This window comes from Rhinolophus sinicus, chromosome 4 (assembly GCF_057876585.1).
Source record: "Rhinolophus sinicus isolate RSI-liver-muscle chromosome 4, RSI-T2T, whole genome shotgun sequence".
Lineage (NCBI taxonomy): Eukaryota > Metazoa > Chordata > Mammalia > Chiroptera > Rhinolophidae > Rhinolophus > Rhinolophus sinicus.
Window position 1 is genome coordinate 84,467,972 of NC_142504.1, and position 18,253 is coordinate 84,486,224.

Consider the following 18,253-nt stretch of genomic DNA (forward strand, 5'->3'; position numbering starts at 1 on the left):
CTCTCTTTAAAAAAAAAAAATAATAATAATCTCCATTTGAAATAAAAAATGTTTAATCAGATTTCCCTGTCAAATCATTTCAGTCCCAAAATGAAATGTTATAAAAACAAAAAACAACAACAAAAACTTAGGCAGGATTTAGAGAATACAGACTTTGAATTATACTTATTATATTTCCTATTTCTACAGGTCAATTAATCATTGAGTGTTCATAAGCCCTGACTATTAACCTGTCCTTTTGCTAGGCACTTGAGAAACATATATGAATAGAATACAGACCTTGCTGTTCTAACAGTCTAGTATGGAAGCAGACAACTTGACAGGTAATTATATAACAGAATGTATTAGATATTACAATAAAAGTGGATATTGGAATTCTAGTTATTCCTAGGGAGTCAGGAAAGGCTTCAAAAAGGAAGAAACATTTGAGATGCATTTAAGAAAAAGAGTTTGTCAGACTGGAAAAGGAAATGGGGGCTGGGGCGGGGAGGGTGGGGGAATGACATCCCAAGAAGATGAAACCACAAGAGTAAAGTAACAGAGGAACGAAAGTGCTTAGCATTTGGAGAAAGGATAAATAGTTCAGTGGATTGGTGGAAGCTGAAACTGATGAGGGCAGAAAGGAAGGTGCTAGTCAGGTTCTGAAGACTTTAGCTACCAAGTGAAGGACTATACTCTCCTAGGTAGTAATCTTCCCTTCCTTGCTAGTTTACGGAAGCAGAACCCCAAGTAACCATGCATACGGGGCCTGTACGGACAGACAGCTCATTGGGCACTATATTAATGATTAAGATCTGCAGTTGTCACTCTCAATACATTTTTCTCAGGATGGGACAGTAGGAAAACACAGAAAGGGTTTTGGTGGAGCTTCAATCAAAAGCTCTGTTACATAGGGAGCCTATGGTTGTTTGCATGAAGAGAACTGTCTTTCTTAACCATCCTACATATTCTTTCTTATAGGAGATGTATCTATGGTATTTATTGACCTACAGAACACATCTGAATCCCGTTCAACTAATTTACACCTTTAAATGACTGATCTAATAGGATAAATGACCTGAGCATCCTGCCTGCGAATCTTTGGTACACTTGTTTTGTTGGCTCTTGCTTCCCAGTTGTTATGAGAGTACCTTCTTTCCCTACAAAGTTTATCCAGCGCCCTATCTATGTCTAGAACAACCGGAATCCCCAGGATGTCTCGGAACATGTCCACTCGAACACGCCATGACATCTACCATTTTCTTCCTCGCTTATCTGGGCACCTCTGGTGATAGTTCCTCTAGGGGGCTGCAGTGCTCAGAGATGAGCCACTTTTACAGGGTTATCATCATCTTATGCTATATGCCATGGTTCTCCTGGCAACCTCAAAATGAAGACGTTACAATGGATTCTGCAAAGAAATGTTATTAGACTTTTGTTCCCAATTGAGAACCATGTATCAGTGTCACGAGTAATCAGTATGTCTAGGTTTTAGTGAAAATATCATTTCATTTTTTCATGAGCACCTCCGTTTCCAGTGGAATCTGGCATGCACTGAGGTCAAGAGGCAAACTGATACGATGAAGACCGTGGTATACTCCTGATTGTTTCTTGCCCTTCTGACGACCAATGTTTTGTTTCCTCGATCTAATTTGTCTTCCTGACTCTCTTCTCACGTAATGTTCCCTCCTAGGTAGCCCAACAATCCATTATGCAGACTTCAATTGCTGATGAGCCCATCCATACACAATGAACCCAGAGGCACACAGCTGCGTGGGAGAAAGGGAGCCTTTCCTACATTTCTATCCATGCTTTCTGTGTGCTGGCAGCCCCTGCCTTTTAGGAAAAGCCACAGGAACAGGACATGTTTTATGCAGTTATATATTTATTCACTGCAATTACCAAATACTAGCAGAGCTCTCTAAGAAAAAGCTTTAGAAGCACTAATATAGATATATGTATATAGATATATATATAAAATATATACAATATATAAACATATATATTAAATATATATTAATATATATACATATACATATATAGACACATATGTATATATAAAGAGGGTGCCAAAAAATGTATACATATTTTAAGGAAAACACTACTAAAACTGTAATACTCAATATATACTGATAATAAAAGACGAATACAAGTCACGGTTGACTTCTGCAATTACAAGAGGGGCTCAAAGTGGTTACCATCAGCATCTAGACACTTCTGAAGACAGTGAACTACTTCTTGAGCAACACTGACTAAACTGCCCACCAGTATATTTTTTGGCACCCCCGGTATATGTATATGTAATATGAATATATCACATTTCCCTTTAGTATTCTGTGAAACTTTTTTTTAAATAATGAAATGAAATTATTTATAAAAGGTTACACTATAATCAACGTGGGGTAAGGCGACCTCATCTACCGGAAAAAGACAAGCATAGTTTGGTCCAGGAGCAGAGCCTTTGTTCTGGAAGTGTGAAGAACAGTACTTGAGAACAGTACAGTGTGTGTCACTCAGAGTTTATCCTGGCCCACCCATGACTGAGATTTAGGGGGACAGTGATACAAAAATTTCACCTTTGAAGGATACTGTAATGCATCATTAATTTGACACCCCTCTGACATAAAAGAGAGCAACATTCCTTCTCCTTGTCTCCAGGTCTAGCTCTGCCCAGTGGGAGAAGGGGGCACTGCATGGCAAGGGCAGTGGTGCACATGGCATCACCAGATCTGCTCATGAACATTTGAATGAAATCCTGCAAGAAATTTCAGAAGTGCTTGAAAGGGTGGTCTTGTTTTTTGCAATCTAAGGGCATGAATTAGCAGATGGGGGACCTATCTGGTAAAAGATCAATTACAATTTTAAAAAATTAGAACTACTTATTGACCCATTTTTCCCACAGACTGTCCTTCGTTGCTTCTCTATGGTTTGTTTATCAGTTTTAGGATATAACTTTGACTCATTTCATGGGTGATTCACTATCTCCTTAGAAAAGTCCCTAAACGTACCACACTGAAACGCACACCATGAGCCCATGCTTCTTCAACTCTATGAACGCTACAATTAGACAAAAGCTCCTCCTCGGCGGCAGAAACCAAATTTTGGACTTTACTAGTGCAGCAACAGCGTTTTATTCTCATACACTGTGTCCAGGATAAACTGTGAAGAGTAACGTCACTTTGATTTGCCATTGTTCAAGTTAGCTCTTAATTGGCTTAAGAGCGCTGCCTAAGACATCATCTTGAGTCATAAGGAGCCTAGCATGTCAGGATTCTTACTCAACTGACTCCAACCCATCCTTATCTCTTCCCCTCAACTTCTTTCACCATTTTATCCCCTGCCCCATCTATCCCTCTTTTCCCTACCAAGTTGTCAATAGCACTGCCCTCCTCAACTGCATCTCAGGCCACACAAGTGCTAGCGTACGAAAGCGTGTTCCCTCCCGTCTCTCGGCCTGCATCCTGTCCTTTCAAGGACCGACATGCCTAATCTCAGTGGAGCCTCTCCACCCCCATACAGCCAAAGCCCGAGGCTGAGCACAGGTTGCTGCACGTTCTGGGGCTTCTCCTCCTCCACCCTGTTAGCCCTCCCCACCCACCGCCTCTGCCCCTCGCCCAGTCTACACCCAGAGGCGATCGCTGCTCTCCCAAGCTACTTATATCATTATCTTCACTCCCGTCCTTAGAACCAGTTTTACTACTCATTGTTCACTAGAGGGGAAAAAAGATCACACAACTGAGGCAGCACTCAAGTAACTTTCAGCAGGCCTCCGAGGAGGAATTCAAGTGCTCTAGAACAGTCCTTTTCAAATTTTCCCCCCCATAACCCATCACAAGAAATACATTTTACACTCTGACCCAGTGCATATACATATATACTGAAGAAAATATAAATGAATACATTACACCAGAGGGAAGAACAGAATATACCAACCACACCCTGCACAGAATTAATTCACGTGAATTCAACCACACATTTAAGAAAAACTGGAAACATATACTGTATATGTGTACTCTTTATTGTATTGTGTATATTCTGTGTTATAATGATAGTTAATACTTATTCAACACTTTGTGCTTGGCACATAGAGTAAATCGCATAATGCACCTAACACTATGAGGTGGGTGCTGGTATTAGCCCTACTGTACCAATAAGGAAACTGAGGCACAGAGAGGTAAATAAAATCCCCCAGGGTCACATGATAGGAAATGATGGAACCAGGATTTGAACCCAGGCTGACACACTCCAGGACTACTGCCCTGCCCCTTACATTAGACACATATAACTTTATATCACTACATAGGATTACGTTCACAAAACAAAGTATATTTTTTATTTATGGGTAATTTAAGGGTTTTCATAGGTAATTATTATCAATGTGATTCTGGTTTCATCCAGTTATTTTATAATCTTACCCCTGCAAGATGAAGTTCACAATAAATACATTCGACAGACACATTTTTTTCCCAATTTTGAAATGGCTATCTTAATGCTATAAATTGCTGTTAAGAATTAGTATGATATTTCTAGTTAAATATAAAAAAAAACACCTTTTAATAAATTACGTATCCATATCTCAGGACAGATTGATATTATAAATAGAATACAAAAATTTTTAAATGTAAATTTACTGGTGAATCATTCTATTATTCTAAACAAAAAGGGGAAAATGTGTATGTTAATGCCAACACTATCAATTGAATAATAATTTTTTTAAAAAATCACACCTACAAAACCATAACTGTGTTGGCAGTTATGGTGTGCAGGCAATCTTAAAATCAGAAGCATTAGAAAACTGAACAAAGATCATATTTTTCATTTAGAAAAAACAATAAGTTTGCATTCTTTTTTAGAACTATAAAGATAATGTAACTCTTTTTGGTTCCTTTAATTCCGTGAATACCTGGGTAGTATCTTTATCTATCACGCTGATTGTCATGTTAGGTTGTAGTAATTTCAAACTTGTATCTGAATGGTATGTTTTTCTACCTTAATAAAAATGACTAAATGTATGAAATCTCACATTGAGAGGCTAAGCCAATGTGGAAGAAAGCACTAAAGGAGTCAGAAGACCTGAGCTGACTTTGGATAAGTCTTACCATGTTTCCGCGAAAATAAGACCTACCCTAACAATCAGCTCTAATGCGTCCTTTGGAGCAAAAATTAATATAAGACACTGTCTTATTTTACTATAAGACCTCGTCTTATTTTACTATAAAACAGGGTCTTATTGTTATGCAGTTTCTCAGCTCCCACTCCCTGCATGAGAACGCAGGATATGGTGAGGCCGAAAATGAACAACAATGGAGCCATAGATAGGTGAGTCACTCCACTGTATTCTCGCTGGCAGCTGGTTGAGACACAAAAGCAAACATCCGCCTGTACTCCAACAAGGGGTCTTCCTACATCCCAGTGTCTCTGGCGGCCAGGTGAGACACAGTAAGTAGGATCCACATGATCTGCAATCTACCGTCTGCTTGCCAACCAACAACCCCACTTGCCGGCTGCAATCCACAGTCCACTTCTCTGCAGACCAACCAACTCCCTACCGTAGCCACAGCAATTATATTAGTGGCTAATGGCTAACCGGCAACTGCTGATGGCCACTCAGCCACAGTGGATGACCATCTGATTACAGCTGATGGCCATCTAATAACCGAGCCAGCACCTTTCCATGTGAGGCCGAGAGCCTGGAAACTCCTCTCTGGGACTCTGTCCCCACACATTATAATATAACATAACATAACATAACATAACATAACATAACATAACACAACACAACATAACAACATAACATAACATAACATAACATAACATCTATAATATAATATAATTAATATAATATAATATAATATAATATAATATAATATAATATAATAATATTATCAGGTTTTATGTTAATTTTTGCTCCAAAGGACACATTAGATTAGATTGTCCAGCTAGGTCTTATTTTCAGGGAAACATGGTATTTGTCATCTCAGGCCTCTACTGTCTTTTGTGAAGTAAAGTGTTAGCACTACGTAATAACCATGGTTGTTCCCAAACCTAAGATTTGAATATTCTAAAGATATATTGACTACATACTGTATGGCAAGCACTGGGGTATTAAAAAAACACACAGTAATTTGCAATCATATAGGATAGAAAAATGTATCACACAAAATATCATCAGAGAATTAGGTATTTTGATTAAGAACTAACTGTGCGGCTTTACTTAAGGCAATTCTAAAGTTCCCTTTCTCTTAAATTTATAACAAAATGTACTTACAACAAAAATATTTATTACTTAGTATCACAAATTGTGAGAGGTAGCAGGAGCCTCATATCATCCACCAGAACATTCCTACTTTGAGGAAAACAACTCAGACTCAGAGACATGGCAACTTTGCTCAAAGTATGATTTACTTAAAAATGAATAGTAGGAAGCCTTTAAAAAAAATAACCTTCATTTTCCTTGAATACTGCCAAGAAAACACAGGTTTAACATCACAAATTTTTAAATGAGACTTTTAGAACAAAGTTTATCTTCTTAATGTTTCTAGTCTTTGAAGTATATGAAATGCTTTGTCTTTAAAACTAAGCTCTCTGAGTAATTTAAGCTGGTACAGAGAAATAACGAGCACATCTGTGAAGTTGCACTAATGGGTCACACCTAATCAGAAAAAAAAAAAAACAAGCTTAACAAGTTCTTTCTGAGAACACACATTTACTAGACCTATTAATTTAGCAAAATAATAGTACTACTGATATAAAGTAACTACGGCAGGTGGTAAGATAATAAGATAGCAGAGGACTTGGAGCAATGGTCAAGTCCTTTCCGAGTTTCACAGGTTTGATTTCAATTCAACATATACATTCACCAGAGGCTGAATGTGAATGACTGTCATGCAGGGCGTCAGGCGGGGTCTCTGGTCCCACTCCCCACATAAGAACGCAGGACATGGTGAGGCCAAACAGGAACACCCACGGAGCCACAGAGAGGGGAGTCATATCATTATATTCTCGTGGTGGCTGGATTGGAGACACAGGAAGCAGGAGCCACACATCCGCAACCTGCCGTCTGCTTGTCTGCCAACCAACCAACCTCACTTGCTAGCTGCAATTCGCACTTGCTAGCTCAGCCACCATCTTCTTGCTAGCCCCCATTTGCTGCTAGCGTAGCCACGGCAGTTATATTAGTGGCCAATAGCTCACTGGTTACAGCTGACGGCCAACTAGCCACATCTAATGGCCCCATCCAATCACAGTTGATGGCTATTTACTACCCAAGTGAGCACCTTTCCACCTGAGGGTGAGAGCCTAAAAACGGCACTTCTGGCTCTGTCCCCACAGTGACATTTATGGTTATGGTTATGTCTGGGAGGGATCTCAAAAAGAGTAAATATGTAGTTAGGCAGTAAAAGAAAGCTCATTCAGCTTCTAGCAGTGCTTCTAACTTCAAAATCATTTTGAAATCAAGGGCTTACCATTTAAATCAAATATTCACCCAAACTTAGAGGATTTGGCAACTATACATCACCACTTTTTTCCAGTATTGCTTTCAGGTGGGGATCTGGGAAAGTCTAATATGCATCAACCTCATAATTAATCAACTTTTAAAGTTCAGGAAGGTTATTATCTGGCTAGATTCTGCAAATACCATCTTGATGTTTAACTAGCCCCTACTAAGCAACAGGCCCTGAACTAAGGATATACACAGGTCTAAGAAGATGGATAAGACTGTCACAACTATTCATTTGTTCATTGCTATCGAGTATTGGCTGGTTCCAGACATAACTTAGATGACTGAAACATCCACTTATCTTTTAGCAAGTTTTTATAATCTTCAGTTTTAAGTGCCATAACTATCTGAAATTCAAAAACAATTAAACTATACATACAATCCTTAAAAACAAAGATATTTCAAAAGATAGTTAAGAATTAATTTCATAAATGTGTGCAAAAGAAACAGATGTTTCATTTAAAATATACTTTAAATTTAGGAGTTAAGAAAGTTTTCAAGTACTTTTCATTTCATTTAAAAACCTCTTGATTGGCTACTTCTATTGCAGTAAAATGCATATGGCAGATAATTACCAGAATTTTTGATTTTATATTCAGTTTTCATTTTCAGTACTTACATTCTGTTACTATTTGTGAATATAAAACAATATGATTAGGGATTATTTCAATGCATTTATTAATTTTTGAAGTTTGGAAAGTTTAAAACTTTTTACAATTTTGCATCACACATATAATATGAAAGGGTAATTCAAGCATCAGGTCAAGGACCAAATTAGAGGAAAACTAACCTTTTTTCCAGTTTTTGTGATTAAAAAGAGTTTTGTTGCATCCATTTTTATTTTCCTGCATTCATACTTGAAGACCATATTATTTATTAGGGTCAATAACATTTTACTTGAAACATTAACAACTTTATGCAAACATTAATGAGAAAAGTAGATTAATTGCAGAGAAGTTAATTTATCCATGTATCTTTTAAATAGTTAACTTACATTAGTCAGGTTTTATGCAATACTTTATGCTAGTTATAGTATCTAGTTGTAGGCCCTAAATAAATACTAGTGGAATAAATGAAATAATAATATTAAATTCTCAAAAACTTAGAAAATTCTCTGAGTGGATGAAAAAAACAATGAGTAACTCATTATTTCTTTTAAAATAAATATCTTAAGCTTATTCATTTTAATAGTTTAAGTGGTTCTCGGGTGTTTCCTATTTTTAAATTATGAGATTCCCCCCCCACCATTTTTTTTTTTTTTTTTAAGATTTTATTGGGGCAGGGGAACAGGACTTTATTGGGGAACAGTGTGTACTTCCAGGACTTTTTCCCAAGTCAAGTTGTTGTCCTTTCAATCTTAGTTGTGGAGGGCGCAGCTCAGCTCCAGGTCCAGTTGCCATTGCTAGTTGCAGGGGGCGCAGCCCACCATCTCTTGCTGGAGTCAAACCGGCAACCTTGTGGTTGAGAGCCTGCGCTCCAACCAACTGAGCCATCTGGAAGGCAGCTCAGCTCAAGGTGCCGTGTTCAATCTTAGTTGCAGGGGGCACTGCCCACCATCCCTTGCGGGACTCAAGGAGTTGAACTGGCAACCTTCTGGTTGAGAGCCCACTGGCCCATGTGGGAATCGGACCAGCAGCTTTCGGAGTTAGGAGCATGGAGCTCTAACCGCCTGAGCCACTGGGCTGGCCCCTGAGATTCCCCTTTTAAATGTTTATATATTTTACATTTATATAAAATCTTTTGACTGGATTGTAATTCTACTAATTAATATCTGTCAAGAAAATACTCAGTGACTAAAGTTACAATTTCATTAATTTAATTTGTATTTTATTGTATTTAACAAGTAGGACAATTTTTATAAATATTTGAAATATTTTATAATCATTTGAAAATTGGAATAAATTTTTGGAAGTACTAATTGTTTACTGTAAATAATAAATGGGGATTATGTAAGTTTGGGTCTATCAATTATTTAGTCTATGGACAACGATGGGTAAATGTAAGATATAAGAGGCTCCTTGTAATAATTTTAACCTGCCAAGGTCCTGGTTTATAGGTTGGGCTCCACTGACCTAAGGAAAATTATAAATATATAAGTATATAAATATAAAAATATGAATATAAATATAAATTAATACTATCATTTTCTCCACAAAGGCATCATGCTCTCTGAAGTGTGACCTCCTTATGAATATCTTAGATTTCCAACACTTAGCATAGTACCTGACACGTAATAAGAACTCAATTCACATTTATTGCATGAATAAATAAATTTTTAAATTTCAGTAATTGTCAGGTTATAAATTTATTATCCATCACCTTCCCAAATTATTCCACTTACGGGATTTTGTTGTTGTTGTTTTAATAATCAATGGGTATTCTTTCACCAAGTGAGTATCTGTTGGATCTGAGTGTGGGTGGAGGAGGGGGCATTTGAAAAGCAGGTAAAATTCCTTGTTGGCCTTTGGGCCAGACCATATCATACCCTATTTGTGTAACTCTATTTGCACCACCTGCCTCACAACAAAGAAGCCTTCTGGGAAATGCTTTATTTAAAGAGAAAGTAACTACTGAAGGTCAAACTGCTTTTAATGAAGGCTCCTGGCATGGAGGAAGACTGGCCCAAGCAGGTTTATGGGTAAGGTTTCATTCAATGTCAAAAAGAGCCCATATTTCTAGAATAAGGGAGAGAGTCGTGTGGGGATTTCACAATGGGATATCTAGCCCATGGGACTTTTTCCAAATCTAAAAGTCTTCATGACAAACAAAAGGCAATGAGAGAAGGACAATATTTAGTATATTGTGAGGAGTTTGCAGCAAAGACATTCACACCAAATGCACACACACACACACACACACACACACACACACACACTCAGGCTGAGATCATCCTCTAGAAAGAACATACATAATAGATAAGCAACAATAATAAATTGTTAAACAAACAAATGTTTGGAGTGGAATACCTAGCACTTAAGAGAGTTGTTTTGGATTCTGGTTGTATAAATAATGGACATGAAACTTGCCCATCAGGAGTCTCATTTTTCACTTGTGCTGAGGAGATGCAGCTTATCACGTGGCATCCTAAGTTGTTGCTTCACAGATGAGTAACATAAACCAACAGTTGAATAAACCTACGAAAGTAACACTTGACATTCACAAAAGTAATTCTGATGTGGGCTGCTGTGAGCAAGGAAGTGATGACTGCAGACACCTGCTAGGTGTGTCCTAATGAGAAAATAGTGGCAAAAAGACAATGATAACCCTCAAGGCATGCCGTCCCTGTGTGAGGCCCTTTGTAACACCGTTCTAGAGCAAAGAAAGGAAGTTCACATGTGTCTCCTCTTGGAGTAAAATAAAGTAGGGCTAGTTACAGCAGAGCTAACCCCAAGAACAATCAATCACTTTCGAAGTCCTGTTGCTTTCAATTCTCCAGGCTTTGGCTCATTGTGACTTTGGCACAATCTGTTCCCTCTAGGATGATGCGCTTCTTTTCCCCACATCTTTCTCCATCTACAGACATTGTCCACATCCCATTAAGATCCATCTCAAATATTAACTCCTCTATTAAGACTCTTCTCACATACTTCCCTTCACAGGCTTCATTTCATCTCTATTGAATTACTTGAAGTTCTACAAACTCACCATGATTTCTCGTGCCCCTCATTTAATCCTCACAAACCCTTGCCTATTAAGCAGATATTATCTCCATTTTTCAGATGAGAAAACTGAAACTCATGGATATTGGTTGATTGATTTGGCCAAGGCCACACAGTGGAAGATTCAGGATTTGATCTCAATTTGTCTGACTCCCAAGTTTGTCTTCTTTCCCTCTATGCCAACCAATTTCTCCTAATTAATGGAAATATTCGGGCTGTTCACCATTGCTGAAAATGTCAGAAATGGGCAGTAACAGCTTAAATAATACAATAATACCAGGATCACTATGTCTCTAATCATTTGTGTAATAGTTGTGATATATGTACCAAGGCAACTTAGGAATAAAATCTTATTAACTAAGTTTCTATGTCAGCGGTTCTCAAACTTTAAGATACATCCAATCCACTTTGGGCACTTACTAATGATATAGTTTTCTGGGCCCCACCCTCTAAACATGTGGATTCAGTAAATATAAAATAAGGCCTAAGGACTGACATTTTAAGGACACTTTAAGAAATAGTTTTCAATTATTTTATTTTACACATTTATTACCATCAAATTTAATATCTTTGGATGTAAGTAAATATTTTTGATGGTAAGAACTTTTATTAAGTTCCTCTACTTACTCTTTGATATGATTAGTCTGAGATGAAAGTTAATGATATGATATTGACACAAGAGTCCTGATAGAATTGGGAGTATCTCTTATACTTACTTCTCAATCAATATCTCTGAATGTATGCAGATTTTCCTGGGTGTTCTTCTCACTGACTCTAAGTCTACAGTTCTGTGACTCATAATACACAAGTTTGACTGCTTAGATGTGCAATTCCAGAAGTTAGTCATCAGCATTTCTTAGTACCTTGTTGATTATATCATGGAATTTTGATGAGTTTGCAGTTGCATGAGATAAAAAACCCTCCCAAGAACCAGAAACATGTTTTAAAAAATCTGTTGCCAGGTTTCTTGTTGTAACTCTGTCATAATTGCCCAAAAATATGCACTGCTTACTGACTACAACCACAGATTTATCCTTGAAATCCCAATGATAGGAAAATAAAAAAAACAAAATTACTGCTTGAGATGAAATGATGAGAAAATGAATGCAACAAATACCGATTATTTTTTAAAAGGTTGTAGAAAGAGAGTTTATATGGAGGTAACTGAGACATGGATTTTAGAAACATGCTATAAGAACTAAAGTGGAAAAATTTCTGAAAAATAGGCCTGTAATTCAATTTAACTTAAAATATTGATTAGGCATATATGGGGGTCCCAAGCGATGCTAAGGAAGGCCAGGGAAGAAGGCATGCCCCCCAACTTTAAGGAGCTCTTAACTCTCAGGAAGCATGTACATAATATCTAGAGTACAATTTGTACTGTCATAAAAACCAGTTCCTATGGCCACACCCTAAGCCTTGAGAAATTGTTCCACTATTAACATTTAAATTCTAATATGAAAATTTTAGTACCACTGCCTATTATTGCTTCCAAAAATCTCATTCCTTTGCTTCTAATACATGTTTTTGACCTCATTCAGACCTCTAGACCCTTATACCCTGCATTTTTTTAGAATTTATCACTTAGGGGATCTATTCCTCACTTTTCTCCCTTTTCTAGAACATACGCGATAGTCTATCTCCTTGGATACTCTTGTCAATACCCACTTTCACGATATTCTAGATGATTATGGAATTCCTAATGATTATCTATTCTCAAATTTTTTAGCTTCTTCTTATTATTTACCATCATCTTAGATCACTCAGCAAAGTCTGAAACACACATACTCTTTGTCCTTGAAATTCCATGTTGCCTTCATTTATTTCTTTATTAATTCAAAAATATTTATTAAGCACTATCATGTGCTAGATTCCAGGAATACAATTTTGATTAAAAATATATGCATGGTTCCTATTCTCTTGGGCATAACAGTCTAGTGGTGAGAACAGAGAGTAATCACAACACAAATACATGTAAACGTGCAACTATGATAGCTGCAAAGGACAAGATGTAAAAGGACCTTGATTTTTGTTCCCCCTAATTGAAAGAGCCATTGAAAGTTTTTTAAAAGAGATGATATGCTTAGGTTTGCTCTTGGAAATACTTTTTCCAGCACTAGTGTATTAAACAGATTAGAGGCTGGCCAGAACGGATGTAGATCTGTTAGGAAGTTAGAGCAGCAATCCAGGTGAGACACAATAATCACTTGGCTCAGACAGTGGTAGTGAAGATAGAGAAAGGGGAATGAATTTGAGAGATATTTTAGATGTAAAATAGAACATGGTGATGGCTTGGAAAAGGAAGGATAGGAAGAAAAAGGTATCGATAACATCTTAGGCTTCTGTCTTATACAACTAGATAGATGGTAGTGCTATTGCCTTGTAAAAGAGGAGAAACCCTTCCTAAAAAGGAGAACATAAATTTTCAGCCTGTTGAATTTGAGCTGTATTTAAAACGTCCAACAGGAGATGTCAAGTAGGCATTTGGTTGTGTAGGTCTGGAGTTCAGAATAAAAAAGACCTGAACTGAATAGATCACATGAGACCAATGGAGAACTACAGACAGGGAAGAGGGATATAGGACCACGCCTACAAGGAAACAATGCATCAATGGTCCAGTGGGTGCTTAGAGAAGAATATGCCTGCAAAGAAGCAGAATAGTAAGGGCCAGAGTTGGGAAAGAAATAAGAATGTTTGCTCTTCCCATTTTTCTCCTATCTTCAGGACTGGTCCGGAACCTTTTCATCTCAAAATTCTTCCTTTGATTTAAATTACGTTGGACCAAACGGGTTTTACCACTTCTTTGAAACACCTTTTCTGTATGTTTTGTGGACTCTTCTTCCCCTTAACCAAACAAATGTAAAAATGCAGTTTTCTCTTCAGATATTTTCATGTTTTTCTCTTCATGCTCTCCCTAAGTGATTTCCTCTATTCACCCAATTTCATTGTCGCCTTCAACCTGACAACTTTCACATATACGAGGTCGAACAATCAAATTCCCGAACTCATCCTAGAAAAAGTGCTACATACCTCAGTGCTGAATATCACTATGGTCACCTTCAAAGTACTCCCCTTGGGAAGCTATGCACTGACGCCAGCACCTAATCCACCCTTCAAAGCAATTTTAGAACTCTTTTTCTGGAATGGCCATCAGCTGTCATTGTATTACCCTTGATGTCCTGAATGTCATCCAAATATCTTCCTTTCAATATTTCCTTTATCTTCAGGTAAAGAAAGAAGTCATTGGGGGCCAGATCAGGTGAGTAGGGAGGGTGTTCCAATACAGTTATTTGTTTACTGGCTAAGAACTCCCTCACAAACAGTGCTGTGTGATCTGGTGCGTTGTCATGATGCAAGAGCCATGAATTGTTGGTGAAAAGTTCAGGTCATTTTCATCTAATTTTTTCACAGTCTTTTCAGCGCTTCCAAATAGTAAACTTGCTTAACCATCCAGTTGGTACAAATTCATAATGAATAATCCCTCTGATATCAATATCAAAAAAGGTTAGCAACATCGTTACAAAAAGTTCGCAAACTTAATTGTCAGATCTATCTTTCTAACTGTCTTCAGCTAGACACTTCACATTATCTCATCTATTTCTAAAATGTCAATTAGGAAGCTTAAAATATTTTCACTTTTTGTTACAAAATCAAAGCCTGCTAATGATGAAATGGATTAGAATATAAAATTAAACATACAATTTCTTCTCCAATAAACAGATTTTTGTAAATAATTCCAGAAAATTTCTATACATATATAAAAATGGGTGTACACAAAATATATTTTCATGCAAAAGTGTGTACACACTGTTCTACATCTTATAGATGCTCTACATCTTTTAAATTTACTGTAACTTTAAAAGATGCTTTCCATATCAGTATGTAGAGATCTGCCTCATTTTTTTATTCTACTATGCAAATATACCCTAATTTATTTAACAAATTCTGCTCTGATAGACATTTGGGTTATTATCATTTCTTCACTATTACAATAATGCAATGAACATCTTTGCATGCGCATTTTTAAATCAGTTGTACCAATGTATCTGGAACTAAATTCAGAGACTAAATTATTGCATCAAAGTGTATGTATACGAGCATTTAAGTTTTTGTTAGCTATTGTCAAATAGCTTTCCCAAAACATTGTACCAACTTTCACTTCCACTTTCAGTTCAACAGATGATTTCCTACTTTCCTACTTCCTCCACAACAGTGGGTATTATCCAATGTTTTTGTTATCAAATGCTAATCTGATCTGTGAAATATTTTTACTTGTATTTGTTGCTGTTATTTATATATCTAATTCTGACTAAGGTTGAGCATCTTTTCTTCTGCCTATCAACCATTTTATGTTCTTTTAAGTGAAAGATCTATTTACATCCTTTGCCTGTTTATCTTTTGGGTTGTAAATTTTTTCCTACAGATTTGCATGAGCTCATTATATATTATGAGAACTGAACTTTTATTGTCACACATGTAAAAGATCATTTTTTATAACTTAACCACCATTTTCTTTTCCTTTGCTTACACTTGTTTGCTATGTCCACTTTTTGATTTTTATGTTTCTGAAGTTCATCAACACTTTACAGTGTAGGATTTGGATTTAGATAAACATTCCTCTTGTCAAGGTATTTAAATTTTTACTCAGTCTTTTTCTTCTATGAATGGCTTCCTTTACTTTTAAATCTTTTTCCATCTGGAATTTTTTCTGGTATAAAGAGTATATTATTTTGTTCTAAGTATCCAGCCACTTGTTCAACAGTGATTTGAACAGTGATTTGAAAACCCATCTGTATTTCAGACTAGAGATCTTTTCTTAACCATACGTTAAATCTATTCCTGAAATCCTTAATCTACTTCATTGATCTTTTTATTCATTTTCCAATTCCTAATTGTGTTAATTACTGTAGCATTATGTTTTATACCTTATTAGGCTTGATGTCTCTCATTACTATATTTTTCATATACTAGAATTTTAATTTCTTTTCTTGGTTGTTTGTTATTCCATATGAATATGAAATTATTTTGTCAAGTTCCGAAAAAAAAAAAAGATTTGGGGGATCTCTTTATCATATTGCATCTTCCTGTACAAATACAAACTATATCTTTCTATTTATTCATGTCTACTTTATCTCCTTCAGGAAAGCTTAAAAGTTTTCACGTGCAGTTTCTACACATTTCTTCTCTGCTTCATTATTAAATAGTGTACACTATTGTTGCTACTATAAACTATTTTATTATATTTATTTCCTTATATTCCCTAACTAATAATTCTTTAGATTACTGAATATTGTTTATTAGTTAGGTATTCAGCCAGTTTGGTAATTTTTTATGTCATTTGCAATATTTTTAAATTAATTCTCTTGGAATTTCTATGTAGAAAAATGTATGATCTGTGAATAATTATAATTTTAACTACCTTCCAATATTTATATTTGAGTATTCCAGAAAATATTAAGTAATATAATAGTAGGAACTTTATGCTGATTTTAATAAAAATGTGTTTATCTTGAAGGTCAACTATAATTGAAAAGAAAAAATAATCACAGGAATGTAAAGTACAACACAGGCAGTATAGTCAATAATATTGTAATAACTATGTACAGTGTCAGATGGGTAATAGAATTATTAGGGTAATCACTTTGTGAAGTATATCAATGTCTAATCACTATGTTGTTTTGTATACCTGAAACTAATATAATATTATATGTCAACTGTAATTGAAAAATATATTTTTAAAAATTAAAAAAAAATTGTGTTTACCATTTTCACACTAAGTATGGCAGATTTTTGTATGATACATCATTTTTACCAAGTTCATGACCATACCATTTCTTTATATTTTATTATTTCCTTTAAAAATAGATGATAAAATATATCAAGGTTTTTAAAGCACCTACAGAAGCTACCTTTTTTTTCAATTTTAGTTTTTACAATGGTTAAATATTGTAATCAAATTTTCTAACATTGAACCACCTTACATTCCTAGAGAGAATTTTAATTGGCCTCCAAACTTATCTTTCTCTCTCTAGTGTCTCTTCCGCATCAATTCATCATAGTTTCCAGGACAAATTCCTTAAACACAACTTTGACTAGGTCAATACCTTATTCTAAAGCCCATAGTGGTTCTTTGTCTGCCATCGAATATCATACAAATTCTTCAGTAGGGCATTCAAAGACCTCCACATTGTGTTAACACATCAGCACTGTTTCCTCTGTACATATAGTACACACAGTACTGTACCAATAATACACATAGGTTCAATCTGACTCTTTTTGGGCCTGAAAAATACATCTTCCTTTCTGCCATCTTTTCCATCTACATCTTCATTTGTTGAGAATGTAGTCACCCTGAAAATTTCAAAATCTTCCATGAAGTGTTCACCAGTGCCCATAATGTGGAAATTATTTCCCTTTTTCAGGGCTCACAAAACACTACAGTCCTTTCCTATAACACATATGTCAATGTGCCCTGTAATAGAGACAAGCCTCATCACCCCTTCGAGATCCAGTCAAGATTATAGCCTTCTTGAAAATAGAAACTTCTATGACCTATTTTTCTTTCTGCTGTCAACTAGCACGCTGCCTAGTAGGGCTCAAAAAATGTTGGTGGAATTGAATTTTTAAAGCCACCGTAAACAATAATGAAGTAAACTTTTTACCTGCTCATAGGCTATACACACACCCTTGAACAGAAAATATTCTAAATAAATATCAATCAGTATCTTACCCTGAAATATACTGGTATCATCATCATCAAACGTAGTTTCTTCAAAAATGAAAGGCAATGGTAGAAAACCTTAAGACTGTGGAGGTAATTGTATTTGGTAATTGTTTCTACCAAATACAGTAAATAACCTGGGACATAGGTTATGCAACATAAATATGTTTTGATTTGGTAGAAAATATGGAGTTACTGTGGTTTCTTGAGAAGAGGCATGATATTAGGAAAGCAATGTTTCAAAAACACTATTCTGGACAATGACTACAAAAGGGATGAAAAGGGAAGAGTGAGAGGTGTAATTAGTAGTTTGGCACAGCAAAGCCAGGTGAAGAGGGCCAGGGGAAGATCTATGAGGTGTGACCAAACAATACAGTGAATGTTTAAATAAAT

At 36.1% G+C, this 18,253-nt stretch overlaps 1 protein-coding gene across 2 annotated transcripts in view; it reads right to left on the minus strand.

Annotated features, from left to right (window-relative positions):
• DSC1 (desmocollin 1) overlaps positions 1-18,253 on the minus strand; it is a 316,195-nt gene that overhangs the window by 124,168 nt on the left and 173,774 nt on the right. The window lies entirely within an intron of this gene.